Here is a 23,415-nt window from a genome sequence, read left to right as displayed (position 1 = left end):
GTTTGATTTCCTGGCCGGTGCGCTCTCTGGTGGCTGTATGTGTCACAGAACGGTGGTGTCAGAAAAATAAAAACCAAAGACACAAATGCATGACAAGGAAACCAAAGTACCCAAAGCTGTTTGTGGGGGTGTGTGAGTGATTTTCCTTCTCTTTGGTGGATGCCAGCAAAAGCCGGAAAACTTACAGCACCTGGTATTCCCAGGCGGTCTCCCATCCAAGTACTAACCAGGCCCGACCCTGCTTAGCTTCCGAGATCGGACGAGATCGGGCGTGTTCAGGGTGGTGTGGCCGTAAGCGAAGGGTTGTGTGGAGCAGAGCCCTTTAAGCGCTGCCTGCACCAGACTCCTGCCTGCTCCCAGCGGCCCCTTCACCCACTCACTCTGTGCCACTGATTGGTGCACCTGCTGAGCGGACACACCCACCTGCAGCCAAAACGGTGACCTTTCACCCCAGCAGGTGCGCCACAGCGGCCTTCCACACACACACACCTGCGTGGGCTCGTCACCGAGACGGCAGCGTTTCTAGAGGGTGCAGGCTTGTGCATTTGCACCTCGGCGCTGACTGCCCTGCAGCTCGCTGAAGAGTTTGGATGAAGCCCGGACGGTCATGTCAGAGAAAAAAAAAAAAAAAAAAAAAAGAAAAAGAAAAGAAAAGAAAAGAAAAGAAAAGAAAGACACAGAAGGACATGAAAAAGCAAGAAACCCAAAGCTGTGTGTTTGATTTCCTGGCCGGTGCGCTCTCTGGTGGCTGTATGTGTCACAGAACGGTGGTGTCAGAAAAATAAAAACCAAAGACACAAATGCATGACAAGGAAACCAAAGTACCCAAAGCTGTTTGTGGGGGTGTGTGAGTGATTTTCCTTCTCTTTGGTGGATGCCAGCAAAAGCCGGAAAACTTACAGCACCTGGTATTCCCAGGCGGTCTCCCATCCAAGTACTAACCAGGCCCGACCCTGCTTAGCTTCCGAGATCGGACGAGATCGGGCGTGTTCAGGGTGGTGTGGCCGTAAGCGAAGGGTTGTGTGGAGCAGAGCCCTTTAAGCGCTGCCTGCACCAGACTCCTGCCTGCTCCCAGCGGCCCCTTCACCCACTCACTCTGTGCCACTGATTGGTGCACCTGCTGAGCGGACACACCCACCTGCAGCCAAAACGGTGACCTTTCACCCCAGCAGGTGCGCCACAGCGGCCTTCCACACACACACACCTGCGTGGGCTCGTCACCGAGACGGCAGCGTTTCTAGAGGGTGCAGGCTTGTGCATTTGCACCTCGGCGCTGACTGCCCTGCAGCTCGCTGAAGAGTTTGGATGAAGCCCGGACGGTCATGTCAGAGAAAAAAAAAAAAAAAAAAAAAAGAAAAAGAAAAGAAAAGAAAAGAAAGACACAGAAGGACATGAAAAAGCAAGAAACCCAAAGCTGTGTGTTTGATTTCCTGGCCGGTGCGCTCTCTGGTGGCTGTATGTGTCACAGAACGGTGGTGTCAGAAAAATAAAAACCAAAGACACAAATGCATGACAAGGAAACCAAAGTACCCAAAGCTGTTTGTGGGGGTGTGTGAGTGATTTTCCTTCTCTTTGGTGGATGCCAGCAAAAGCCGGAAAACTTACAGCACCTGGTATTCCCAGGCGGTCTCCCATCCAAGTACTAACCAGGCCCGACCCTGCTTAGCTTCCGAGATCGGACGAGATCGGGCGTGTTCAGGGTGGTGTGGCCGTAAGCGAAGGGTTGTGTGGAGCAGAGCCCTTTAAGCGCTGCCTGCACCAGACTCCTGCCTGCTCCCAGCGGCCCCTTCACCCACTCACTCTGTGCCACTGATTGGTGCACCTGCTGAGCGGACACACCCACCTGCAGCCAAAACGGTGACCTTTCACCCCAGCAGGTGCGCCACAGCGGCCTTCCACACACACACACCTGCGTGGGCTCGTCACCGAGACGGCAGCGTTTCTAGAGGGTGCAGGCTTGTGCATTTGCACCTCGGCGCTGACTGCCCTGCAGCTCGCTGAAGAGTTTGGATGAAGCCCGGACGGTCATGTCAGAGAAAAAAAAAAAAAAAAAAAAAAGAAAAAGAAAAGAAAAGAAAAGAAAAGAAAAGAAAGACACAGAAGGACATGAAAAAGCAAGAAACCCAAAGCTGTGTGTTTGATTTCCTGGCCGGTGCGCTCTCTGGTGGCTGTATGTGTCACAGAACGGTGGTGTCAGAAAAATAAAAACCAAAGACACAAATGCATGACAAGGAAACCAAAGTACCCAAAGCTGTTTGTGGGGGTGTGTGAGTGATTTTCCTTCTCTTTGGTGGATGCCAGCAAAAGCCGGAAAACTTACAGCACCTGGTATTCCCAGGCGGTCTCCCATCCAAGTACTAACCAGGCCCGACCCTGCTTAGCTTCCGAGATCGGACGAGATCGGGCGTGTTCAGGGTGGTGTGGCCGTAAGCGAAGGGTTGTGTGGAGCAGAGCCCTTTAAGCGCTGCCTGCACCAGACTCCTGCCTGCTCCCAGCGGCCCCTTCACCCACTCACTCTGTGCCACTGATTGGTGCACCTGCTGAGCGGACACACCCACCTGCAGCCAAAACGGTGACCTTTCACCCCAGCAGGTGCGCCACAGCGGCCTTCCACACACACACACCTGCGTGGGCTCGTCACCGAGACGGCAGCGTTTCTAGAGGGTGCAGGCTTGTGCATTTGCACCTCGGCGCTGACTGCCCTGCAGCTCGCTGAAGAGTTTGGATGAAGCCCGGACGGTCATGTCAGAGAAAAAAAAAAAAAAAAAAAAAAGAAAAAGAAAAGAAAAGAAAAGAAAGACACAGAAGGACATGAAAAAGCAAGAAACCCAAAGCTGTGTGTTTGATTTCCTGGCCGGTGCGCTCTCTGGTGGCTGTATGTGTCACAGAACGGTGGTGTCAGAAAAATAAAAACCAAAGACACAAATGCATGACAAGGAAACCAAAGTACCCAAAGCTGTTTGTGGGGGTGTGTGAGTGATTTTCCTTCTCTTTGGTGGATGCCAGCAAAAGCCGGAAAACTTACAGCACCTGGTATTCCCAGGCGGTCTCCCATCCAAGTACTAACCAGGCCCGACCCTGCTTAGCTTCCGAGATCGGACGAGATCGGGCGTGTTCAGGGTGGTGTGGCCGTAAGCGAAGGGTTGTGTGGAGCAGAGCCCTTTAAGCGCTGCCTGCACCAGACTCCTGCCTGCTCCCAGCGGCCCCTTCACCCACTCACTCTGTGCCACTGATTGGTGCACCTGCTGAGCGGACACACCCACCTGCAGCCAAAACGGTGACCTTTCACCCCAGCAGGTGCGCCACAGCGGCCTTCCACACACACACACCTGCGTGGGCTCGTCACCGAGACGGCAGCGTTTCTAGAGGGTGCAGGCTTGTGCATTTGCACCTCGGCGCTGACTGCCCTGCAGCTCGCTGAAGAGTTTGGATGAAGCCCGGACGGTCATGTCAGAGAAAAAAAAAAAAAAAAAAAAAAGAAAAAGAAAAGAAAAGAAAAGAAAAGAAAAGAAAGACACAGAAGGACATGAAAAAGCAAGAAACCCAAAGCTGTGTGTTTGATTTCCTGGCCGGTGCGCTCTCTGGTGGCTGTATGTGTCACAGAACGGTGGTGTCAGAAAAATAAAAACCAAAGACACAAATGCATGACAAGGAAACCAAAGTACCCAAAGCTGTTTGTGGGGGTGTGTGAGTGATTTTCCTTCTCTTTGGTGGATGCCAGCAAAAGCCGGAAAACTTACAGCACCTGGTATTCCCAGGCGGTCTCCCATCCAAGTACTAACCAGGCCCGACCCTGCTTAGCTTCCGAGATCGGACGAGATCGGGCGTGTTCAGGGTGGTGTGGCCGTAAGCGAAGGGTTGTGTGGAGCAGAGCCCTTTAAGCGCTGCCTGCACCAGACTCCTGCCTGCTCCCAGCGGCCCCTTCACCCACTCACTCTGTGCCACTGATTGGTGCACCTGCTGAGCGGACACACCCACCTGCAGCCAAAACGGTGACCTTTCACCCCAGCAGGTGCGCCACAGCGGCCTTCCACACACACACACCTGCGTGGGCTCGTCACCGAGACGGCAGCGTTTCTAGAGGGTGCAGGCTTGTGCATTTGCACCTCGGCGCTGACTGCCCTGCAGCTCGCTGAAGAGTTTGGATGAAGCCCGGACGGTCATGTCAGAGAAAAAAAAAAAAAAAAAAAAAAGAAAAAGAAAAGAAAAGAAAAGAAAAGAAAAGAAAGACACAGAAGGACATGAAAAAGCAAGAAACCCAAAGCTGTGTGTTTGATTTCCTGGCCGGTGCGCTCTCTGGTGGCTGTATGTGTCACAGAACGGTGGTGTCAGAAAAATAAAAACCAAAGACACAAATGCATGACAAGGAAACCAAAGTACCCAAAGCTGTTTGTGGGGGTGTGTGAGTGATTTTCCTTCTCTTTGGTGGATGCCAGCAAAAGCCGGAAAACTTACAGCACCTGGTATTCCCAGGCGGTCTCCCATCCAAGTACTAACCAGGCCCGACCCTGCTTAGCTTCCGAGATCGGACGAGATCGGGCGTGTTCAGGGTGGTGTGGCCGTAAGCGAAGGGTTGTGTGGAGCAGAGCCCTTTAAGCGCTGCCTGCACCAGACTCCTGCCTGCTCCCAGCGGCCCCTTCACCCACTCACTCTGTGCCACTGATTGGTGCACCTGCTGAGCGGACACACCCACCTGCAGCCAAAACGGTGACCTTTCACCCCAGCAGGTGCGCCACAGCGGCCTTCCACACACACACACCTGCGTGGGCTCGTCACCGAGACGGCAGCGTTTCTAGAGGGTGCAGGCTTGTGCATTTGCACCTCGGCGCTGACTGCCCTGCAGCTCGCTGAAGAGTTTGGATGAAGCCCGGACGGTCATGTCAGAGAAAAAAAAAAAAAAAAAAAAAAGAAAAAGAAAAGAAAAGAAAAGAAAAGAAAAGAAAGACACAGAAGGACATGAAAAAGCAAGAAACCCAAAGCTGTGTGTTTGATTTCCTGGCCGGTGCGCTCTCTGGTGGCTGTATGTGTCACAGAACGGTGGTGTCAGAAAAATAAAAACCAAAGACACAAATGCATGACAAGGAAACCAAAGTACCCAAAGCTGTTTGTGGGGGTGTGTGAGTGATTTTCCTTCTCTTTGGTGGATGCCAGCAAAAGCCGGAAAACTTACAGCACCTGGTATTCCCAGGCGGTCTCCCATCCAAGTACTAACCAGGCCCGACCCTGCTTAGCTTCCGAGATCGGACGAGATCGGGCGTGTTCAGGGTGGTGTGGCCGTAAGCGAAGGGTTGTGTGGAGCAGAGCCCTTTAAGCGCTGCCTGCACCAGACTCCTGCCTGCTCCCAGCGGCCCCTTCACCCACTCACTCTGTGCCACTGATTGGTGCACCTGCTGAGCGGACACACCCACCTGCAGCCAAAACGGTGACCTTTCACCCCAGCAGGTGCGCCACAGCGGCCTTCCACACACACACACCTGCGTGGGCTCGTCACCGAGACGGCAGCGTTTCTAGAGGGTGCAGGCTTGTGCATTTGCACCTCGGCGCTGACTGCCCTGCAGCTCGCTGAAGAGTTTGGATGAAGCCCGGACGGTCATGTCAGAGAAAAAAAAAAAAAAAAAAAAAAGAAAAAGAAAAGAAAAGAAAAGAAAAGAAAAGAAAGACACAGAAGGACATGAAAAAGCAAGAAACCCAAAGCTGTGTGTTTGATTTCCTGGCCGGTGCGCTCTCTGGTGGCTGTATGTGTCACAGAACGGTGGTGTCAGAAAAATAAAAACCAAAGACACAAATGCATGACAAGGAAACCAAAGTACCCAAAGCTGTTTGTGGGGGTGTGTGAGTGATTTTCCTTCTCTTTGGTGGATGCCAGCAAAAGCCGGAAAACTTACAGCACCTGGTATTCCCAGGCGGTCTCCCATCCAAGTACTAACCAGGCCCGACCCTGCTTAGCTTCCGAGATCGGACGAGATCGGGCGTGTTCAGGGTGGTGTGGCCGTAAGCGAAGGGTTGTGTGGAGCAGAGCCCTTTAAGCGCTGCCTGCACCAGACTCCTGCCTGCTCCCAGCGGCCCCTTCACCCACTCACTCTGTGCCACTGATTGGTGCACCTGCTGAGCGGACACACCCACCTGCAGCCAAAACGGTGACCTTTCACCCCAGCAGGTGCGCCACAGCGGCCTTCCACACACACACACCTGCGTGGGCTCGTCACCGAGACGGCAGCGTTTCTAGAGGGTGCAGGCTTGTGCATTTGCACCTCGGCGCTGACTGCCCTGCAGCTCGCTGAAGAGTTTGGATGAAGCCCGGACGGTCATGTCAGAGAAAAAAAAAAAAAAAAAAAAAAGAAAAAGAAAAGAAAAGAAAAGAAAAGAAAAGAAAGACACAGAAGGACATGAAAAAGCAAGAAACCCAAAGCTGTGTGTTTGATTTCCTGGCCGGTGCGCTCTCTGGTGGCTGTATGTGTCACAGAACGGTGGTGTCAGAAAAATAAAAACCAAAGACACAAATGCATGACAAGGAAACCAAAGTACCCAAAGCTGTTTGTGGGGGTGTGTGAGTGATTTTCCTTCTCTTTGGTGGATGCCAGCAAAAGCCGGAAAACTTACAGCACCTGGTATTCCCAGGCGGTCTCCCATCCAAGTACTAACCAGGCCCGACCCTGCTTAGCTTCCGAGATCGGACGAGATCGGGCGTGTTCAGGGTGGTGTGGCCGTAAGCGAAGGGTTGTGTGGAGCAGAGCCCTTTAAGCGCTGCCTGCACCAGACTCCTGCCTGCTCCCAGCGGCCCCTTCACCCACTCACTCTGTGCCACTGATTGGTGCACCTGCTGAGCGGACACACCCACCTGCAGCCAAAACGGTGACCTTTCACCCCAGCAGGTGCGCCACAGCGGCCTTCCACACACACACACCTGCGTGGGCTCGTCACCGAGACGGCAGCGTTTCTAGAGGGTGCAGGCTTGTGCATTTGCACCTCGGCGCTGACTGCCCTGCAGCTCGCTGAAGAGTTTGGATGAAGCCCGGACGGTCATGTCAGAGAAAAAAAAAAAAAAAAAAAAAAGAAAAAGAAAAGAAAAGAAAAGAAAAGAAAAGAAAGACACAGAAGGACATGAAAAAGCAAGAAACCCAAAGCTGTGTGTTTGATTTCCTGGCCGGTGCGCTCTCTGGTGGCTGTATGTGTCACAGAACGGTGGTGTCAGAAAAATAAAAACCAAAGACACAAATGCATGACAAGGAAACCAAAGTACCCAAAGCTGTTTGTGGGGGTGTGTGAGTGATTTTCCTTCTCTTTGGTGGATGCCAGCAAAAGCCGGAAAACTTACAGCACCTGGTATTCCCAGGCGGTCTCCCATCCAAGTACTAACCAGGCCCGACCCTGCTTAGCTTCCGAGATCGGACGAGATCGGGCGTGTTCAGGGTGGTGTGGCCGTAAGCGAAGGGTTGTGTGGAGCAGAGCCCTTTAAGCGCTGCCTGCACCAGACTCCTGCCTGCTCCCAGCGGCCCCTTCACCCACTCACTCTGTGCCACTGATTGGTGCACCTGCTGAGCGGACACACCCACCTGCAGCCAAAACGGTGACCTTTCACCCCAGCAGGTGCGCCACAGCGGCCTTCCACACACACACACCTGCGTGGGCTCGTCACCGAGACGGCAGCGTTTCTAGAGGGTGCAGGCTTGTGCATTTGCACCTCGGCGCTGACTGCCCTGCAGCTCGCTGAAGAGTTTGGATGAAGCCCGGACGGTCATGTCAGAGAAAAAAAAAAAAAAAAAAAAAAGAAAAAGAAAAGAAAAGAAAAGAAAAGAAAAGAAAGACACAGAAGGACATGAAAAAGCAAGAAACCCAAAGCTGTGTGTTTGATTTCCTGGCCGGTGCGCTCTCTGGTGGCTGTATGTGTCACAGAACGGTGGTGTCAGAAAAATAAAAACCAAAGACACAAATGCATGACAAGGAAACCAAAGTACCCAAAGCTGTTTGTGGGGGTGTGTGAGTGATTTTCCTTCTCTTTGGTGGATGCCAGCAAAAGCCGGAAAACTTACAGCACCTGGTATTCCCAGGCGGTCTCCCATCCAAGTACTAACCAGGCCCGACCCTGCTTAGCTTCCGAGATCGGACGAGATCGGGCGTGTTCAGGGTGGTGTGGCCGTAAGCGAAGGGTTGTGTGGAGCAGAGCCCTTTAAGCGCTGCCTGCACCAGACTCCTGCCTGCTCCCAGCGGCCCCTTCACCCACTCACTCTGTGCCACTGATTGGTGCACCTGCTGAGCGGACACACCCACCTGCAGCCAAAACGGTGACCTTTCACCCCAGCAGGTGCGCCACAGCGGCCTTCCACACACACACACCTGCGTGGGCTCGTCACCGAGACGGCAGCGTTTCTAGAGGGTGCAGGCTTGTGCATTTGCACCTCGGCGCTGACTGCCCTGCAGCTCGCTGAAGAGTTTGGATGAAGCCCGGACGGTCATGTCAGAGAAAAAAAAAAAAAAAAAAAAAAGAAAAAGAAAAGAAAAGAAAAGAAAAGAAAAGAAAGACACAGAAGGACATGAAAAAGCAAGAAACCCAAAGCTGTGTGTTTGATTTCCTGGCCGGTGCGCTCTCTGGTGGCTGTATGTGTCACAGAACGGTGGTGTCAGAAAAATAAAAACCAAAGACACAAATGCATGACAAGGAAACCAAAGTACCCAAAGCTGTTTGTGGGGGTGTGTGAGTGATTTTCCTTCTCTTTGGTGGATGCCAGCAAAAGCCGGAAAACTTACAGCACCTGGTATTCCCAGGCGGTCTCCCATCCAAGTACTAACCAGGCCCGACCCTGCTTAGCTTCCGAGATCGGACGAGATCGGGCGTGTTCAGGGTGGTGTGGCCGTAAGCGAAGGGTTGTGTGGAGCAGAGCCCTTTAAGCGCTGCCTGCACCAGACTCCTGCCTGCTCCCAGCGGCCCCTTCACCCACTCACTCTGTGCCACTGATTGGTGCACCTGCTGAGCGGACACACCCACCTGCAGCCAAAACGGTGACCTTTCACCCCAGCAGGTGCGCCACAGCGGCCTTCCACACACACACACCTGCGTGGGCTCGTCACCGAGACGGCAGCGTTTCTAGAGGGTGCAGGCTTGTGCATTTGCACCTCGGCGCTGACTGCCCTGCAGCTCGCTGAAGAGTTTGGATGAAGCCCGGACGGTCATGTCAGAGAAAAAAAAAAAAAAAAAAAAAAGAAAAAGAAAAGAAAAGAAAAGAAAAGAAAAGAAAGACACAGAAGGACATGAAAAAGCAAGAAACCCAAAGCTGTGTGTTTGATTTCCTGGCCGGTGCGCTCTCTGGTGGCTGTATGTGTCACAGAACGGTGGTGTCAGAAAAATAAAAACCAAAGACACAAATGCATGACAAGGAAACCAAAGTACCCAAAGCTGTTTGTGGGGGTGTGTGAGTGATTTTCCTTCTCTTTGGTGGATGCCAGCAAAAGCCGGAAAACTTACAGCACCTGGTATTCCCAGGCGGTCTCCCATCCAAGTACTAACCAGGCCCGACCCTGCTTAGCTTCCGAGATCGGACGAGATCGGGCGTGTTCAGGGTGGTGTGGCCGTAAGCGAAGGGTTGTGTGGAGCAGAGCCCTTTAAGCGCTGCCTGCACCAGACTCCTGCCTGCTCCCAGCGGCCCCTTCACCCACTCACTCTGTGCCACTGATTGGTGCACCTGCTGAGCGGACACACCCACCTGCAGCCAAAACGGTGACCTTTCACCCCAGCAGGTGCGCCACAGCGGCCTTCCACACACACACACCTGCGTGGGCTCGTCACCGAGACGGCAGCGTTTCTAGAGGGTGCAGGCTTGTGCATTTGCACCTCGGCGCTGACTGCCCTGCAGCTCGCTGAAGAGTTTGGATGAAGCCCGGACGGTCATGTCAGAGAAAAAAAAAAAAAAAAAAAAAAGAAAAAGAAAAGAAAAGAAAAGAAAAGAAAAGAAAGACACAGAAGGACATGAAAAAGCAAGAAACCCAAAGCTGTGTGTTTGATTTCCTGGCCGGTGCGCTCTCTGGTGGCTGTATGTGTCACAGAACGGTGGTGTCAGAAAAATAAAAACCAAAGACACAAATGCATGACAAGGAAACCAAAGTACCCAAAGCTGTTTGTGGGGGTGTGTGAGTGATTTTCCTTCTCTTTGGTGGATGCCAGCAAAAGCCGGAAAACTTACAGCACCTGGTATTCCCAGGCGGTCTCCCATCCAAGTACTAACCAGGCCCGACCCTGCTTAGCTTCCGAGATCGGACGAGATCGGGCGTGTTCAGGGTGGTGTGGCCGTAAGCGAAGGGTTGTGTGGAGCAGAGCCCTTTAAGCGCTGCCTGCACCAGACTCCTGCCTGCTCCCAGCGGCCCCTTCACCCACTCACTCTGTGCCACTGATTGGTGCACCTGCTGAGCGGACACACCCACCTGCAGCCAAAACGGTGACCTTTCACCCCAGCAGGTGCGCCACAGCGGCCTTCCACACACACACACCTGCGTGGGCTCGTCACCGAGACGGCAGCGTTTCTAGAGGGTGCAGGCTTGTGCATTTGCACCTCGGCGCTGACTGCCCTGCAGCTCGCTGAAGAGTTTGGATGAAGCCCGGACGGTCATGTCAGAGAAAAAAAAAAAAAAAAAAAAAAGAAAAAGAAAAGAAAAGAAAAGAAAAGAAAGACACAGAAGGACATGAAAAAGCAAGAAACCCAAAGCTGTGTGTTTGATTTCCTGGCCGGTGCGCTCTCTGGTGGCTGTATGTGTCACAGAACGGTGGTGTCAGAAAAATAAAAACCAAAGACACAAATGCATGACAAGGAAACCAAAATACCCAAAGCTGTTTGTGGGGGTGTGTGAGTGATTTTCCTTCTCTTTGGTGGATGCCAGCAAAAGCCGGAAAACTTACAGCACCTGGTATTCCCAGGCGGTCTCCCATCCAAGTACTAACCAGGCCCGACCCTGCTTAGCTTCCGAGATCGGACGAGATCGGGCGTGTTCAGGGTGGTGTGGCCGTAAGCGAAGGGTTGTGTGGAGCAGAGCCCTTTAAGCGCTGCCTGCACCAGACTCCTGCCTGCTCCCAGCGGCCCCTTCACCCACTCACTCTGTGCCACTGATTGGTGCACCTGCTGAGCGGACACACCCACCTGCAGCCAAAACGGTGACCTTTCACCCCAGCAGGTGCGCCACAGCGGCCTTCCACACACACACACCTGCGTGGGCTCGTCACCGAGACGGCAGCGTTTCTAGAGGGTGCAGGCTTGTGCATTTGCACCTCGGCGCTGACTGCCCTGCAGCTCGCTGAAGAGTTTGGATGAAGCCCGGACGGTCATGTCAGAGAAAAAAAAAAAAAAAAAAAAAAGAAAAAGAAAAGAAAAGAAAAGAAAAGAAAAGAAAGACACAGAAGGACATGAAAAAGCAAGAAACCCAAAGCTGTGTGTTTGATTTCCTGGCCGGTGCGCTCTCTGGTGGCTGTATGTGTCACAGAACGGTGGTGTCAGAAAAATAAAAACCAAAGACACAAATGCATGACAAGGAAACCAAAGTACCCAAAGCTGTTTGTGGGGGTGTGTGAGTGATTTTCCTTCTCTTTGGTGGATGCCAGCAAAAGCCGGAAAACTTACAGCACCTGGTATTCCCAGGCGGTCTCCCATCCAAGTACTAACCAGGCCCGACCCTGCTTAGCTTCCGAGATCGGACGAGATCGGGCGTGTTCAGGGTGGTGTGGCCGTAAGCGAAGGGTTGTGTGGAGCAGAGCCCTTTAAGCGCTGCCTGCACCAGACTCCTGCCTGCTCCCAGCGGCCCCTTCACCCACTCACTCTGTGCCACTGATTGGTGCACCTGCTGAGCGGACACACCCACCTGCAGCCAAAACGGTGACCTTTCACCCCAGCAGGTGCGCCACAGCGGCCTTCCACACACACACACCTGCGTGGGCTCGTCACCGAGACGGCAGCGTTTCTAGAGGGTGCAGGCTTGTGCATTTGCACCTCGGCGCTGACTGCCCTGCAGCTCGCTGAAGAGTTTGGATGAAGCCCGGACGGTCATGTCAGAGAAAAAAAAAAAAAAAAAAAAAAGAAAAAGAAAAGAAAAGAAAAGAAAGACACAGAAGGACATGAAAAAGCAAGAAACCCAAAGCTGTGTGTTTGATTTCCTGGCCGGTGCGCTCTCTGGTGGCTGTATGTGTCACAGAACGGTGGTGTCAGAAAAATAAAAACCAAAGACACAAATGCATGACAAGGAAACCAAAGTACCCAAAGCTGTTTGTGGGGGTGTGTGAGTGATTTTCCTTCTCTTTGGTGGATGCCAGCAAAAGCCGGAAAACTTACAGCACCTGGTATTCCCAGGCGGTCTCCCATCCAAGTACTAACCAGGCCCGACCCTGCTTAGCTTCCGAGATCGGACGAGATCGGGCGTGTTCAGGGTGGTGTGGCCGTAAGCGAAGGGTTGTGTGGAGCAGAGCCCTTTAAGCGCTGCCTGCACCAGACTCCTGCCTGCTCCCAGCGGCCCCTTCACCCACTCACTCTGTGCCACTGATTGGTGCACCTGCTGAGCGGACACACCCACCTGCAGCCAAAACGGTGACCTTTCACCCCAGCAGGTGCGCCACAGCGGCCTTCCACACACACACACCTGCGTGGGCTCGTCACCGAGACGGCAGCGTTTCTAGAGGGTGCAGGCTTGTGCATTTGCACCTCGGCGCTGACTGCCCTGCAGCTCGCTGAAGAGTTTGGATGAAGCCCGGACGGTCATGTCAGAGAAAAAAAAAAAAAAAAAAAAAAGAAAAAGAAAAGAAAAGAAAAGAAAAGAAAAGAAAGACACAGAAGGACATGAAAAAGCAAGAAACCCAAAGCTGTGTGTTTGATTTCCTGGCCGGTGCGCTCTCTGGTGGCTGTATGTGTCACAGAACGGTGGTGTCAGAAAAATAAAAACCAAAGACACAAATGCATGACAAGGAAACCAAAGTACCCAAAGCTGTTTGTGGGGGTGTGTGAGTGATTTTCCTTCTCTTTGGTGGATGCCAGCAAAAGCCGGAAAACTTACAGCACCTGGTATTCCCAGGCGGTCTCCCATCCAAGTACTAACCAGGCCCGACCCTGCTTAGCTTCCGAGATCGGACGAGATCGGGCGTGTTCAGGGTGGTGTGGCCGTAAGCGAAGGGTTGTGTGGAGCAGAGCCCTTTAAGCGCTGCCTGCACCAGACTCCTGCCTGCTCCCAGCGGCCCCTTCACCCACTCACTCTGTGCCACTGATTGGTGCACCTGCTGAGCGGACACACCCACCTGCAGCCAAAACGGTGACCTTTCACCCCAGCAGGTGCGCCACAGCGGCCTTCCACACACACACACCTGCGTGGGCTCGTCACCGAGACGGCAGCGTTTCTAGAGGGTGCAGGCTTGTGCATTTGCACCTCGGCGCTGACTGCCCTGCAGCTCGCTGAAGAGTTTGGATGAAGCCCGGACGGTCATGTCAGAGAAAAAAAAAAAAAAAAAAAAAAGAAAAAGAAAAGAAAAGAAAAGAAAGACACAGAAGGACATGAAAAAGCAAGAAACCCAAAGCTGTGTGTTTGATTTCCTGGCCGGTGCGCTCTCTGGTGGCTGTATGTGTCACAGAACGGTGGTGTCAGAAAAATAAAAACCAAAGACACAAATGCATGACAAGGAAACCAAAGTACCCAAAGCTGTTTGTGGGGGTGTGTGAGTGATTTTCCTTCTCTTTGGTGGATGCCAGCAAAAGCCGGAAAACTTACAGCACCTGGTATTCCCAGGCGGTCTCCCATCCAAGTACTAACCAGGCCCGACCCTGCTTAGCTTCCGAGATCGGACGAGATCGGGCGTGTTCAGGGTGGTGTGGCCGTAAGCGAAGGGTTGTGTGGAGCAGAGCCCTTTAAGCGCTGCCTGCACCAGACTCCTGCCTGCTCCCAGCGGCCCCTTCACCCACTCACTCTGTGCCACTGATTGGTGCACCTGCTGAGCGGACACACCCACCTGCAGCCAAAACGGTGACCTTTCACCCCAGCAGGTGCGCCACAGCGGCCTTCCACACACACACACCTGCGTGGGCTCGTCACCGAGACGGCAGCGTTTCTAGAGGGTGCAGGCTTGTGCATTTGCACCTCGGCGCTGACTGCCCTGCAGCTCGCTGAAGAGTTTGGATGAAGCCCGGACGGTCATGTCAGAGAAAAAAAAAAAAAAAAAAAAAAGAAAAAGAAAAGAAAAGAAAAGAAAAGAAAAGAAAGACACAGAAGGACATGAAAAAGCAAGAAACCCAAAGCTGTGTGTTTGATTTCCTGGCCGGTGCGCTCTCTGGTGGCTGTATGTGTCACAGAACGGTGGTGTCAGAAAAATAAAAACCAAAGACACAAATGCATGACAAGGAAACCAAAGTACCCAAAGCTGTTTGTGGGGGTGTGTGAGTGATTTTCCTTCTCTTTGGTGGATGCCAGCAAAAGCCGGAAAACTTACAGCACCTGGTATTCCCAGGCGGTCTCCCATCCAAGTACTAACCAGGCCCGACCCTGCTTAGCTTCCGAGATCGGACGAGATCGGGCGTGTTCAGGGTGGTGTGGCCGTAAGCGAAGGGTTGTGTGGAGCAGAGCCCTTTAAGCGCTGCCTGCACCAGACTCCTGCCTGCTCCCAGCGGCCCCTTCACCCACTCACTCTGTGCCACTGATTGGTGCACCTGCTGAGCGGACACACCCACCTGCAGCCAAAACGGTGACCTTTCACCCCAGCAGGTGCGCCACAGCGGCCTTCCACACACACACACCTGCGTGGGCTCGTCACCGAGACGGCAGCGTTTCTAGAGGGTGCAGGCTTGTGCATTTGCACCTCGGCGCTGACTGCCCTGCAGCTCGCTGAAGAGTTTGGATGAAGCCCGGACGGTCATGTCAGAGAAAAAAAAAAAAAAAAAAAAAAGAAAAAGAAAAGAAAAGAAAAGAAAAGAAAGACACAGAAGGACATGAAAAAGCAAGAAACCCAAAGCTGTGTGTTTGATTTCCTGGCCGGTGCGCTCTCTGGTGGCTGTATGTGTCACAGAACGGTGGTGTCAGAAAAATAAAAACCAAAGACACAAATGCATGACAAGGAAACCAAAATACCCAAAGCTGTTTGTGGGGGTGTGTGAGTGATTTTCCTTCTCTTTGGTGGATGCCAGCAAAAGCCGGAAAACTTACAGCACCTGGTATTCCCAGGCGGTCTCCCATCCAAGTACTAACCAGGCCCGACCCTGCTTAGCTTCCGAGATCGGACGAGATCGGGCGTGTTCAGGGTGGTGTGGCCGTAAGCGAAGGGTTGTGTGGAGCAGAGCCCTTTAAGCGCTGCCTGCACCAGACTCCTGCCTGCTCCCAGCGGCCCCTTCACCCACTCACTCTGTGCCACTGATTGGTGCACCTGCTGAGCGGACACACCCACCTGCAGCCAAAACGGTGACCTTTCACCCCAGCAGGTGCGCCACAGCGGCCTTCCACACACACACACCTGCGTGGGCTCGTCACCGAGACGGCAGCGTTTCTAGAGGGTGCAGGCTTGTGCATTTGCACCTCGGCGCTGACTGCCCTGCAGCTCGCTGAAGAGTTTGGATGAAGCCCGGACGGTCATGTCAGAGAAAAAAAAAAAAAAAAAAAAAAGAAAAAGAAAAGAAAAGAAAAGAAAAGAAAAGAAAGACACAGAAGGACATGAAAAAGCAAGAAACCCAAAGCTGTGTGTTTGATTTCCTGGCCGGTGCGCTCTCTGGTGGCTGTATGTGTCACAGAACGGTGGTGTCAGAAAAATAAAAACCAAAGACACAAATGCATGACAAGGAAACCAAAGTACCCAAAGCTGTTTGTGGGGGTGTGTGAGTGATTTTCCTTCTCTTTGGTGGATGCCAGCAAAAGCCGGAAAACTTACAGCACCTGGTATTCCCAGGCGGTCTCCCATCCAAGTACTAACCAGGCCCGACCCTGCTTAGCTTCCGAGATCGGACGAGATCGGGCGTGTTCAGGGTGGTGTGGCCGTAAGCGAAGGGTTGTGTGGAGCAGAGCCCTTTAAGCGCTGCCTGCACCAGACTCCTGCCTGCTCCCAGCGGCCCCTTCACCCACTCACTCTGTGCCACTGATTGGTGCACCTGCTGAGCGGACACACCCACCTGCAGCCAAAACGGTGACCTTTCACCCCAGCAGGTGCGCCACAGCGGCCTTCCACACACACACACCTGCGTGGGCTCGTCACCGAGACGGCAGCGTTTCTAGAGGGTGCAGGCTTGTGCATTTGCACCTCGGCGCTGACTGCCCTGCAGCTCGCTGAAGAGTTTGGATGAAGCCCGGACGGTCATGTCAGAGAAAAAAAAAAAAAAAAAAAAAAGAAAAAGAAAGAAAAGAAAAGAAAAGAAAAGAAAAGAAAAGAAAGACACAGAAGGACATGAAAAAGCAAGAAACCCAAAGCTGTGTGTTTGATTTCCTGGCCGGTGCGCTCTCTGGTGGCTGTATGTGTCACAGAACGGTGGTGTCAGAAAAATAAAAACCAAAGACACAAATGCATGACAAGGAAACCAAAGTACCCAAAGCTGTTTGTGGGGGTGTGTGAGTGATTTTCCTTCTCTTTGGTGGATGCCAGCAAAAGCCGGAAAACTTACAGCACCTGGTATTCCCAGGCGGTCTCCCATCCAAGTACTAACCAGGCCCGACCCTGCTTAGCTTCCGAGATCGGACGAGATCGGGCGTGTTCAGGGTGGTGTGGCCGTAAGCGAAGGGTTGTGTGGAGCAGAGCCCTTTAAGCGCTGCCTGCACCAGACTCCTGCCTGCTCCCAGCGGCCCCTTCACCCACTCACTCTGTGCCACTGATTGGTGCACCTGCTGAGCGGACACACCCACCTGCAGCCAAAACGGTGACCTTTCACCCCAGCAGGTGCGCCACAGCGGCCTTCCACACACACACACCTGCGTGGGCTCGTCACCGAGACGGCAGCGTTTCTAGAGGGTGCAGGCTTGTGCATTTGCACCTCGGCGCTGACTGCCCTGCAGCTCGCTGAAGAGTTTGGATGAAGCCCGGACGGTCATGTCAGAGAAAAAAAAAAAAAAAAAAAAAAGAAAAAGAAAAGAAAAGAAAAGAAAAGAAAAGAAAGACACAGAAGGACATGAAAAAGCAAGAAACCCAAAGCTGTGTGTTTGATTTCCTGGCCGGTGCGCTCTCTGGTGGCTGTATGTGTCACAGAACGGTGGTGTCAGAAAAATAAAAACCAAAGACACAAATGCATGACAAGGAAACCAAAGTACCCAAAGCTGTTTGTGGGGGTGTGTGAGTGATTTTCCTTCTCTTTGGTGGATGCCAGCAAAAGCCGGAAAACTTACAGCACCTGGTATTCCCAGGCGGTCTCCCATCCAAGTACTAACCAGGCCCGACCCTGCTTAGCTTCCGAGATCGGACGAGATCGGGCGTGTTCAGGGTGGTGTGGCCGTAAGCGAAGGGTTGTGTGGAGCAGAGCCCTTTAAGCGCTGCCTGCACCAGACTCCTGCCTGCTCCCAGCGGCCCCTTCACCCACTCACTCTGTGCCACTGATTGGTGCACCTGCTGAGCGGACACACCCACCTGCAGCCAAAACGGTGACCTTTCACCCCAGCAGGTGCGCCACAGCGGCCTTCCACACACACACACCTGCGTGGGCTCGTCACCGAGACGGCAGCGTTTCTAGAGGGTGCAGGCTTGTGCATTTGCACCTCGGCGCTGACTGCCCTGCAGCTCGCTGAAGAGTTTGGATGAAGCCCGGACGGTCATGTCAGAGAAAAAAAAAAAAAAAAAAAAAAGAAAAAGAAAAGAAAAGAAAAGAAAAGAAAAGAAAAGAAAGACACAGAAGGACATGAAAAAGCAAGAAACCCAAAGCTGTGTGTTTGATTTCCTGGCCGGTGCGCTCTCTGGTGGCTGTATGTGTCACAGAACGGTGGTGTCAGAAAAATAAAAACCAAAGACACAAATGCATGACAAGGAAACCAAAGTACCCAAAGCTGTTTGTGGGGGTGTGTGAGTGATTTTCCTTCTCTTTGGTGGATGCCAGCAAAAGCCGGAAAACTTACAGCACCTGGTATTCCCACGCGGTCTCCCATCCAAGTACTAACCAGGCCCGACCCTGCTTAGCTTCCGAGATCGGACGAGATCGGGCGTGTTCAGGGTGGTGTGGCCGTAAGCGAAGGGTTGTGTGGAGCAGAGCCCTTTAAGCGCTGCCTGCACCAGACTCCTGCCTGCTCCCAGCGGCCCCTTCACCCACTCACTCTGTGCCACTGATTGGTGCACCTGCTGAGCGGACACACCCACCTGCAGCCAAAACGGTGACCTTTCACCCCAGCAGGTGCGCCACAGCGGCCTTCCACACACACACACCTGCGTGGGCTCGTCACCGAGACGGCAGCGTTTCTAGAGGGTGCAGGCTTGTGCATTTGCACCTCGGCGCTGACTGCCCTGCAGCTCGCTGAAGAGTTTGGATGAAGCCCGGACGGTCATGTCAGAGAAAAAAAAAAAAAAAAAAAAAAGAAAAAGAAAAGAAAAGAAAAGAAAAGAAAGACACAGAAGGACATGAAAAAGCAAGAAACCCAAAGCTGTGTGTTTGATTTCCTGGCCGGTGCGCTCTCTGGTGGCTGTATGTGTCACAGAACGGTGGTGTCAGAAAAATAAAAACCAAAGACACAAATGCATGACAAGGAAACCAAAATACCCAAAGCTGTTTGTGGGGGTGTGTGAGTGATTTTCCTTCTCTTTGGTGGATGCCAGCAAAAGCCGGAAAACTTACAGCACCTGGTATTCCCAGGCGGTCTCCCATCCAAGTACTAACCAGGCCCGACCCTGCTTAGCTTCCGAGATCGGACGAGATCGGGCGTGTTCAGGGTGGTGTGGCCGTAAGCGAAGGGTTGTGTGGAGCAGAGCCCTTTAAGCGCTGCCTGCACCAGACTCCTGCCTGCTCCCAGCGGCCCCTTCACCCACTCACTCTGTGCCACTGATTGGTGCACCTGCTGAGCGGACACACCCACCTGCAGCCAAAACGGTGACCTTTCACCCCAGCAGGTGCGCCACAGCGGCCTTCCACACACACACACCTGCGTGGGCTCGTCACCGAGACGGCAGCGTTTCTAGAGGGTGCAGGCTTGTGCATTTGCACCTCGGCGCTGACTGCCCTGCAGCTCGCTGAAGAGTTTGGATGAAGCCCGGACGGTCATGTCAGAGAAAAAAAAAAAAAAAAAAAAAAGAAAAAGAAAAGAAAAGAAAAGAAAAGAAAAGAAAGACACAGAAGGACATGAAAAAGCAAGAAACCCAAAGCTGTGTGTTTGATTTCCTGGCCGGTGCGCTCTCTGGTGGCTGTATGTGTCACAGAACGGTGGTGTCAGAAAAATAAAAACCAAAGACACAAATGCATGACAAGGAAACCAAAGTACCCAAAGCTGTTTGTGGGGGTGTGTGAGTGATTTTCCTTCTCTTTGGTGGATGCCAGCAAAAGCCGGAAAACTTACAGCACCTGGTATTCCCAGGCGGTCTCCCATCCAAGTACTAACCAGGCCCGACCCTGCTTAGCTTCCGAGATCGGACGAGATCGGGCGTGTTCAGGGTGGTGTGGCCGTAAGCGAAGGGTTGTGTGGAGCAGAGCCCTTTAAGCGCTGCCTGCACCAGACTCCTGCCTGCTCCCAGCGGCCCCTTCACCCACTCACTCTGTGCCACTGATTGGTGCACCTGCTGAGCGGACACACCCACCTGCAGCCAAAACGGTGACCTTTCACCCCAGCAGGTGCGCCACAGCGGCCTTCCACACACACACACCTGCGTGGGCTCGTCACCGAGACGGCAGCGTTTCTAGAGGGTGCAGGCTTGTGCATTTGCACCTCGGCGCTGACTGCCCTGCAGCTCGCTGAAGAGTTTGGATGAAGCCCGGACGGTCATGTCAGAGAAAAAAAAAAAAAAAAAAAAAAGAAAAAGAAAAGAAAAGAAAAGAAAAGAAAAGAAAGACACAGAAGGACATGAAAAAGCAAGAAACCCAAAGCTGTGTGTTTGATTTCCTGGCCGGTGCGCTCTCTGGTGGCTGTATGTGTCACAGAACGGTGGTGTCAGAAAAATAAAAACCAAAGACACAAATGCATGACAAGGAAACCAAAGTACCCAAAGCTGTTTGTGGGGGTGTGTGAGTGATTTTCCTTCTCTTTGGTGGATGCCAGCAAAAGCCGGAAAACTTACAGCACCTGGTATTCCCAGGCGGTCTCCCATCCAAGTACTAACCAGGCCCGACCCTGCTTAGCTTCCGAGATCGGACGAGATCGGGCGTGTTCAGGGTGGTGTGGCCGTAAGCGAAGGGTTGTGTGGAGCAGAGCCCTTTAAGCGCTGCCTGCACCAGACTCCTGCCTGCTCCCAGCGGCCCCTTCACCCACTCACTCTGTGCCACTGATTGGTGCACCTGCTGAGCGGACACACCCACCTGCAGCCAAAACGGTGACCTTTCACCCCAGCAGGTGCGCCACAGCGGCCTTCCACACACACACACCTGCGTGGGCTCGTCACCGAGACGGCAGCGTTTCTAGAGGGTGCAGGCTTGTGCATTTGCACCTCGGCGCTGACTGCCCTGCAGCTCGCTGAAGAGTTTGGATGAAGCCCGGACGGTCATGTCAGAGAAAAAAAAAAAAAAAAAAAAAAGAAAAAGAAAAGAAAAGAAAAGAAAAGAAAGACACAGAAGGACATGAAAAAGCAAGAAACCCAAAGCTGTGTGTTTGATTTCCTGGCCGGTGCGCTCTCTGGTGGCTGTATGTGTCACAGAACGGTGGTGTCAGAAAAATAAAAACCAAAGACACAAATGCATGACAAGGAAACCAAAGTACCCAAAGCTGTTTGTGGGGGTGTGTGAGTGATTTTCCTTCTCTTTGGTGGATGCCAGCAAAAGCCGGAAAACTTACAGCACCTGGTATTCCCAGGCGGTCTCCCATCCAAGTACTAACCAGGCCCGACCCTGCTTAGCTTCCGAGATCGGACGAGATCGGGCGTGTTCAGGGTGGTGTGGCCGTAAGCGAAGGGTTGTGTGGAGCAGAGCCCTTTAAGCGCTGCCTGCACCAGACTCCTGCCTGCTCCCAGCGGCCCCTTCACCCACTCACTCTGTGCCACTGATTGGTGCACCTGCTGAGCGGACACACCCACCTGCAGCCAAAACGGTGACCTTTCACCCCAGCAGGTGCGCCACAGCGGCCTTCCACACACACACACCTGCGTGGGCGCGTCACCGAGACGGCAGCGTTTCTAGAGGGTGCAGGCTTGTGCATTTGCACCTCGGCGCTGACTGCCCTGCAGCTCGCTGAAGAGTTTGGATGAAGCCCGGACGGTCATGTCAGAGAAAAAAAAAAAAAAAAAAAAAAGAAAAAGAAAAGAAAAGAAAAGAAAAGAAAAGAAAGACACAGAAGGACATGAAAAAGCAAGAAACCCAAAGCTGTGTGTTTGATTTCCTGGCCGGTGCGCTCTCTGGTGGCTGTATGTGTCACAGAACGGTGGTGTCAGAAAAATAAAAACCAAAGACACAAATGCATGACAAGGAAACCAAAATACCCAAAGCTGTTTGTGGGGGTGTGTGAGTGATTTTCCTTCTCTTTGGTGGATGCCAGCAAAAGCCGGAAAACTTACAGCACCTGGTATTCCCAGGCGGTCTCCCATCCAAGTACTAACCAGGCCCGACCCTGCTTAGCTTCCGAGATCGGACGAGATCGGGCGTGTTCAGGGTGGTATGGCCGTAAGCGAAGGGTTGTGTGGAGCAGAGCCCTTTAAGCGCTGCCTGCACCAGACTCCTGCCTGCTCCCAGCGGCCCCTTCACCCACTCACTCTGTGCCACTGATTGGTGCACCTGCTGAGCGGACACACCCACCTGCAGCCAAAACGGTGACCTTTCACCCCAGCAGGTGCGCCACAGCGGCCTTCCACACACACACACCTGCGTGGGCTCGTCACCGAGACGGCAGCGTTTCTAGAGGGTGCAGGCTTGTGCATTTGCACCTCGGCGCTGACTGCCCTGCAGCTCGCTGAAGAGTTTGGATGAAGCCCGGACGGTCATGTCAGAGAAAAAAAAAAAAAAAAAAAAAAGAAAAAGAAAGAAAAGAAAAGAAAAGAAAAGAAAAGAAAAGAAAGACACAGAAGGACATGAAAAAGCAAGAAACCCAAAGCTGTGTGTTTGATTTCCTGGCCGGTGCGCTCTCTGGTGGCTGTATGTGTCACAGAACGGTGGTGTCAGAAAAATAAAAACCAAAGACACAAATGCATGACAAGGAAACCAAAGTACCCAAAGCTGTTTGTGGGGGTGTGTGAGTGATTTTCCTTCTCTTTGGTGGATGCCAGCAAAAGCCGGAAAACTTACAGCACCTGGTATTCCCAGGCGGTCTCCCATCCAAGTACTAACCAGGCCCGACCCTGCTTAGCTTCCGAGATCGGACGAGATCGGGCGTGTTCAGGGTGGTATGGCCGTAAGCGAAGGGTTGTGTGGAGCAGAGCCCTTTAAGCGCTGCCTGCACCAGACTCCTGCCTGCTCCCAGCGGCCCCTTCACCCACTCACTCTGTGCCACTGATTGGTGCACCTGCTGAGCGGACACACCCACCTGCAGCCAAAACGGTGACCTTTCACCCCAGCAGGTGCGCCACAGCGGCCTTCCACACACACACACCTGCGTGGGCTCGTCACCGAGACGGCAGCGTTTCTAGAGGGTGCAGGCTTGTGCATTTGCACCTCGGCGCTGACTGCCCTGCAGCTCGCTGAAGAGTTTGGATGAAGCCCGGACGGTCATGTCAGAGAAAAAAAAAAAAAAAAAAAAAAGAAAAAGAAAAGAAAAGAAAAGAAAAGAAAGACACAGAAGGACATGAAAAAGCAAGAAACCCAAAGCTGTGTGTTTGATTTCCTGGCCGGTGCGCTCTCTGGTGGCTGTATGTGTCACAGAACGGTGGTGTCAGAAAAATAAAAACCAAAGACACAAATGCATGACAAGGAAACCAAAGTACCCAAAGCTGTTTGTGGGGGTGTGTGAGTGATTTTCCTTCTCTTTGGTGGATGCCAGCAAAAGCCGGAAAACTTACAGCACCTGGTATTCCCAGGCGGTCTCCCATCCAAGTACTAACCAGGCCCGACCCTGCTTAGCTTCCGAGATCGGACGAGATCGGGCGTGTTCAGGGTGGTGTGGCCGTAAGCGAAGGGTTGTGTGGAGCAGAGCCCTTTAAGCGCTGCCTGCACCAGACTCCTGCCTGCTCCCAGCGGCCCCTTCACCCACTCACTCTGTGCCACTGATTGGTGCACCTGCTGAGCGGACACACCCACCTGCAGCCAAAACGGTGACCTTTCACCCCAGCAGGTGCGCCACAGCGGCCTTCCACACACACACACCTGCGTGGGCGCGTCACCGAGACGGCAGCGTTTCTAGAGGGTGCAGGCTTGTGCATTTGCACCTCGGCGCTGACTGCCCTGCAGCTCG

At 52.9% G+C, this 23,415-nt stretch overlaps 33 non-coding genes across 33 annotated transcripts; all 33 read right to left on the bottom strand.

Annotated features, from left to right (window-relative positions):
* Positions 1–178: 178 nt before the first annotated feature.
* Positions 179–297, bottom strand: LOC144986132 (5S ribosomal RNA). The gene has a single exon (XR_013649962.1). It is a non-coding gene; the product is annotated as a 5S ribosomal RNA (ribosomal RNA).
* A 596-nt stretch (positions 298–893) lies between these two features.
* On the bottom strand, positions 894–1,012 carry LOC144986120 (5S ribosomal RNA). Its single transcript, XR_013649950.1, has one exon. It is a non-coding gene; the product is annotated as a 5S ribosomal RNA (ribosomal RNA).
* A 586-nt stretch (positions 1,013–1,598) lies between these two features.
* Positions 1,599–1,717, bottom strand: LOC144986109 (5S ribosomal RNA). The gene has a single exon (XR_013649939.1). It is a non-coding gene; the product is annotated as a 5S ribosomal RNA (ribosomal RNA).
* Positions 1,718–2,313: 596 nt separating this feature from the next.
* Positions 2,314–2,432, bottom strand: LOC144986098 (5S ribosomal RNA). Its single transcript, XR_013649928.1, has one exon. It is a non-coding gene; the product is annotated as a 5S ribosomal RNA (ribosomal RNA).
* Positions 2,433–3,018: 586 nt separating this feature from the next.
* On the bottom strand, positions 3,019–3,137 carry LOC144986087 (5S ribosomal RNA). The gene has a single exon (XR_013649917.1). It is a non-coding gene; the product is annotated as a 5S ribosomal RNA (ribosomal RNA).
* Positions 3,138–3,733: 596 nt separating this feature from the next.
* LOC144986076 (5S ribosomal RNA) lies at positions 3,734–3,852 on the bottom strand. The gene has a single exon (XR_013649906.1). It is a non-coding gene; the product is annotated as a 5S ribosomal RNA (ribosomal RNA).
* A 596-nt stretch (positions 3,853–4,448) lies between these two features.
* Positions 4,449–4,567, bottom strand: LOC144986065 (5S ribosomal RNA). Its single transcript, XR_013649895.1, has one exon. It is a non-coding gene; the product is annotated as a 5S ribosomal RNA (ribosomal RNA).
* A 596-nt stretch (positions 4,568–5,163) lies between these two features.
* On the bottom strand, positions 5,164–5,282 carry LOC144986054 (5S ribosomal RNA). Its single transcript, XR_013649884.1, has one exon. It is a non-coding gene; the product is annotated as a 5S ribosomal RNA (ribosomal RNA).
* Positions 5,283–5,878: 596 nt separating this feature from the next.
* LOC144986042 (5S ribosomal RNA) lies at positions 5,879–5,997 on the bottom strand. The gene has a single exon (XR_013649872.1). It is a non-coding gene; the product is annotated as a 5S ribosomal RNA (ribosomal RNA).
* A 596-nt stretch (positions 5,998–6,593) lies between these two features.
* LOC144986031 (5S ribosomal RNA) lies at positions 6,594–6,712 on the bottom strand. The gene has a single exon (XR_013649861.1). It is a non-coding gene; the product is annotated as a 5S ribosomal RNA (ribosomal RNA).
* A 596-nt stretch (positions 6,713–7,308) lies between these two features.
* LOC144986020 (5S ribosomal RNA) lies at positions 7,309–7,427 on the bottom strand. Its single transcript, XR_013649850.1, has one exon. It is a non-coding gene; the product is annotated as a 5S ribosomal RNA (ribosomal RNA).
* Positions 7,428–8,023: 596 nt separating this feature from the next.
* Positions 8,024–8,142, bottom strand: LOC144986009 (5S ribosomal RNA). Its single transcript, XR_013649839.1, has one exon. It is a non-coding gene; the product is annotated as a 5S ribosomal RNA (ribosomal RNA).
* Positions 8,143–8,738: 596 nt separating this feature from the next.
* Positions 8,739–8,857, bottom strand: LOC144985998 (5S ribosomal RNA). The gene has a single exon (XR_013649828.1). It is a non-coding gene; the product is annotated as a 5S ribosomal RNA (ribosomal RNA).
* Positions 8,858–9,453: 596 nt separating this feature from the next.
* Positions 9,454–9,572, bottom strand: LOC144985987 (5S ribosomal RNA). Its single transcript, XR_013649817.1, has one exon. It is a non-coding gene; the product is annotated as a 5S ribosomal RNA (ribosomal RNA).
* A 596-nt stretch (positions 9,573–10,168) lies between these two features.
* Positions 10,169–10,287, bottom strand: LOC144985976 (5S ribosomal RNA). Its single transcript, XR_013649806.1, has one exon. It is a non-coding gene; the product is annotated as a 5S ribosomal RNA (ribosomal RNA).
* Positions 10,288–10,878: 591 nt separating this feature from the next.
* On the bottom strand, positions 10,879–10,997 carry LOC144985965 (5S ribosomal RNA). The gene has a single exon (XR_013649795.1). It is a non-coding gene; the product is annotated as a 5S ribosomal RNA (ribosomal RNA).
* Positions 10,998–11,593: 596 nt separating this feature from the next.
* On the bottom strand, positions 11,594–11,712 carry LOC144985954 (5S ribosomal RNA). The gene has a single exon (XR_013649784.1). It is a non-coding gene; the product is annotated as a 5S ribosomal RNA (ribosomal RNA).
* Positions 11,713–12,298: 586 nt separating this feature from the next.
* On the bottom strand, positions 12,299–12,417 carry LOC144985943 (5S ribosomal RNA). The gene has a single exon (XR_013649773.1). It is a non-coding gene; the product is annotated as a 5S ribosomal RNA (ribosomal RNA).
* Positions 12,418–13,013: 596 nt separating this feature from the next.
* On the bottom strand, positions 13,014–13,132 carry LOC144985931 (5S ribosomal RNA). Its single transcript, XR_013649761.1, has one exon. It is a non-coding gene; the product is annotated as a 5S ribosomal RNA (ribosomal RNA).
* Positions 13,133–13,718: 586 nt separating this feature from the next.
* LOC144985920 (5S ribosomal RNA) lies at positions 13,719–13,837 on the bottom strand. Its single transcript, XR_013649750.1, has one exon. It is a non-coding gene; the product is annotated as a 5S ribosomal RNA (ribosomal RNA).
* Positions 13,838–14,433: 596 nt separating this feature from the next.
* LOC144985909 (5S ribosomal RNA) lies at positions 14,434–14,552 on the bottom strand. Its single transcript, XR_013649739.1, has one exon. It is a non-coding gene; the product is annotated as a 5S ribosomal RNA (ribosomal RNA).
* Positions 14,553–15,143: 591 nt separating this feature from the next.
* Positions 15,144–15,262, bottom strand: LOC144985898 (5S ribosomal RNA). The gene has a single exon (XR_013649728.1). It is a non-coding gene; the product is annotated as a 5S ribosomal RNA (ribosomal RNA).
* A 596-nt stretch (positions 15,263–15,858) lies between these two features.
* Positions 15,859–15,977, bottom strand: LOC144985887 (5S ribosomal RNA). The gene has a single exon (XR_013649717.1). It is a non-coding gene; the product is annotated as a 5S ribosomal RNA (ribosomal RNA).
* A 605-nt stretch (positions 15,978–16,582) lies between these two features.
* Positions 16,583–16,701, bottom strand: LOC144985875 (5S ribosomal RNA). The gene has a single exon (XR_013649705.1). It is a non-coding gene; the product is annotated as a 5S ribosomal RNA (ribosomal RNA).
* A 596-nt stretch (positions 16,702–17,297) lies between these two features.
* On the bottom strand, positions 17,298–17,416 carry LOC144985863 (5S ribosomal RNA). Its single transcript, XR_013649693.1, has one exon. It is a non-coding gene; the product is annotated as a 5S ribosomal RNA (ribosomal RNA).
* Positions 17,417–18,017: 601 nt separating this feature from the next.
* LOC144986453 (5S ribosomal RNA) lies at positions 18,018–18,136 on the bottom strand. The gene has a single exon (XR_013650265.1). It is a non-coding gene; the product is annotated as a 5S ribosomal RNA (ribosomal RNA).
* Positions 18,137–18,727: 591 nt separating this feature from the next.
* Positions 18,728–18,846, bottom strand: LOC144985852 (5S ribosomal RNA). Its single transcript, XR_013649682.1, has one exon. It is a non-coding gene; the product is annotated as a 5S ribosomal RNA (ribosomal RNA).
* A 596-nt stretch (positions 18,847–19,442) lies between these two features.
* LOC144985841 (5S ribosomal RNA) lies at positions 19,443–19,561 on the bottom strand. Its single transcript, XR_013649671.1, has one exon. It is a non-coding gene; the product is annotated as a 5S ribosomal RNA (ribosomal RNA).
* Positions 19,562–20,157: 596 nt separating this feature from the next.
* LOC144985830 (5S ribosomal RNA) lies at positions 20,158–20,276 on the bottom strand. The gene has a single exon (XR_013649660.1). It is a non-coding gene; the product is annotated as a 5S ribosomal RNA (ribosomal RNA).
* A 591-nt stretch (positions 20,277–20,867) lies between these two features.
* Positions 20,868–20,986, bottom strand: LOC144985818 (5S ribosomal RNA). Its single transcript, XR_013649648.1, has one exon. It is a non-coding gene; the product is annotated as a 5S ribosomal RNA (ribosomal RNA).
* A 596-nt stretch (positions 20,987–21,582) lies between these two features.
* LOC144984820 (5S ribosomal RNA) lies at positions 21,583–21,701 on the bottom strand. The gene has a single exon (XR_013648645.1). It is a non-coding gene; the product is annotated as a 5S ribosomal RNA (ribosomal RNA).
* A 605-nt stretch (positions 21,702–22,306) lies between these two features.
* Positions 22,307–22,425, bottom strand: LOC144984705 (5S ribosomal RNA). The gene has a single exon (XR_013648528.1). It is a non-coding gene; the product is annotated as a 5S ribosomal RNA (ribosomal RNA).
* Positions 22,426–23,016: 591 nt separating this feature from the next.
* Positions 23,017–23,135, bottom strand: LOC144985807 (5S ribosomal RNA). Its single transcript, XR_013649637.1, has one exon. It is a non-coding gene; the product is annotated as a 5S ribosomal RNA (ribosomal RNA).
* Between the last annotated feature and the right edge of the window lie 280 nt (positions 23,136–23,415).

Source organism: Oryzias latipes, chromosome 16 (assembly GCF_053564925.1).
Source record: "Oryzias latipes strain Hd-rR chromosome 16, Olatipes_Hd-rR_3.1".
NCBI classification, from domain to species: Eukaryota; Metazoa; Chordata; class Actinopteri; order Beloniformes; family Adrianichthyidae; genus Oryzias; species Oryzias latipes.
The sequence above is the reverse complement of the archived record's forward strand: the minus strand, read 5'-3'. Positions and strand labels throughout refer to the sequence as shown.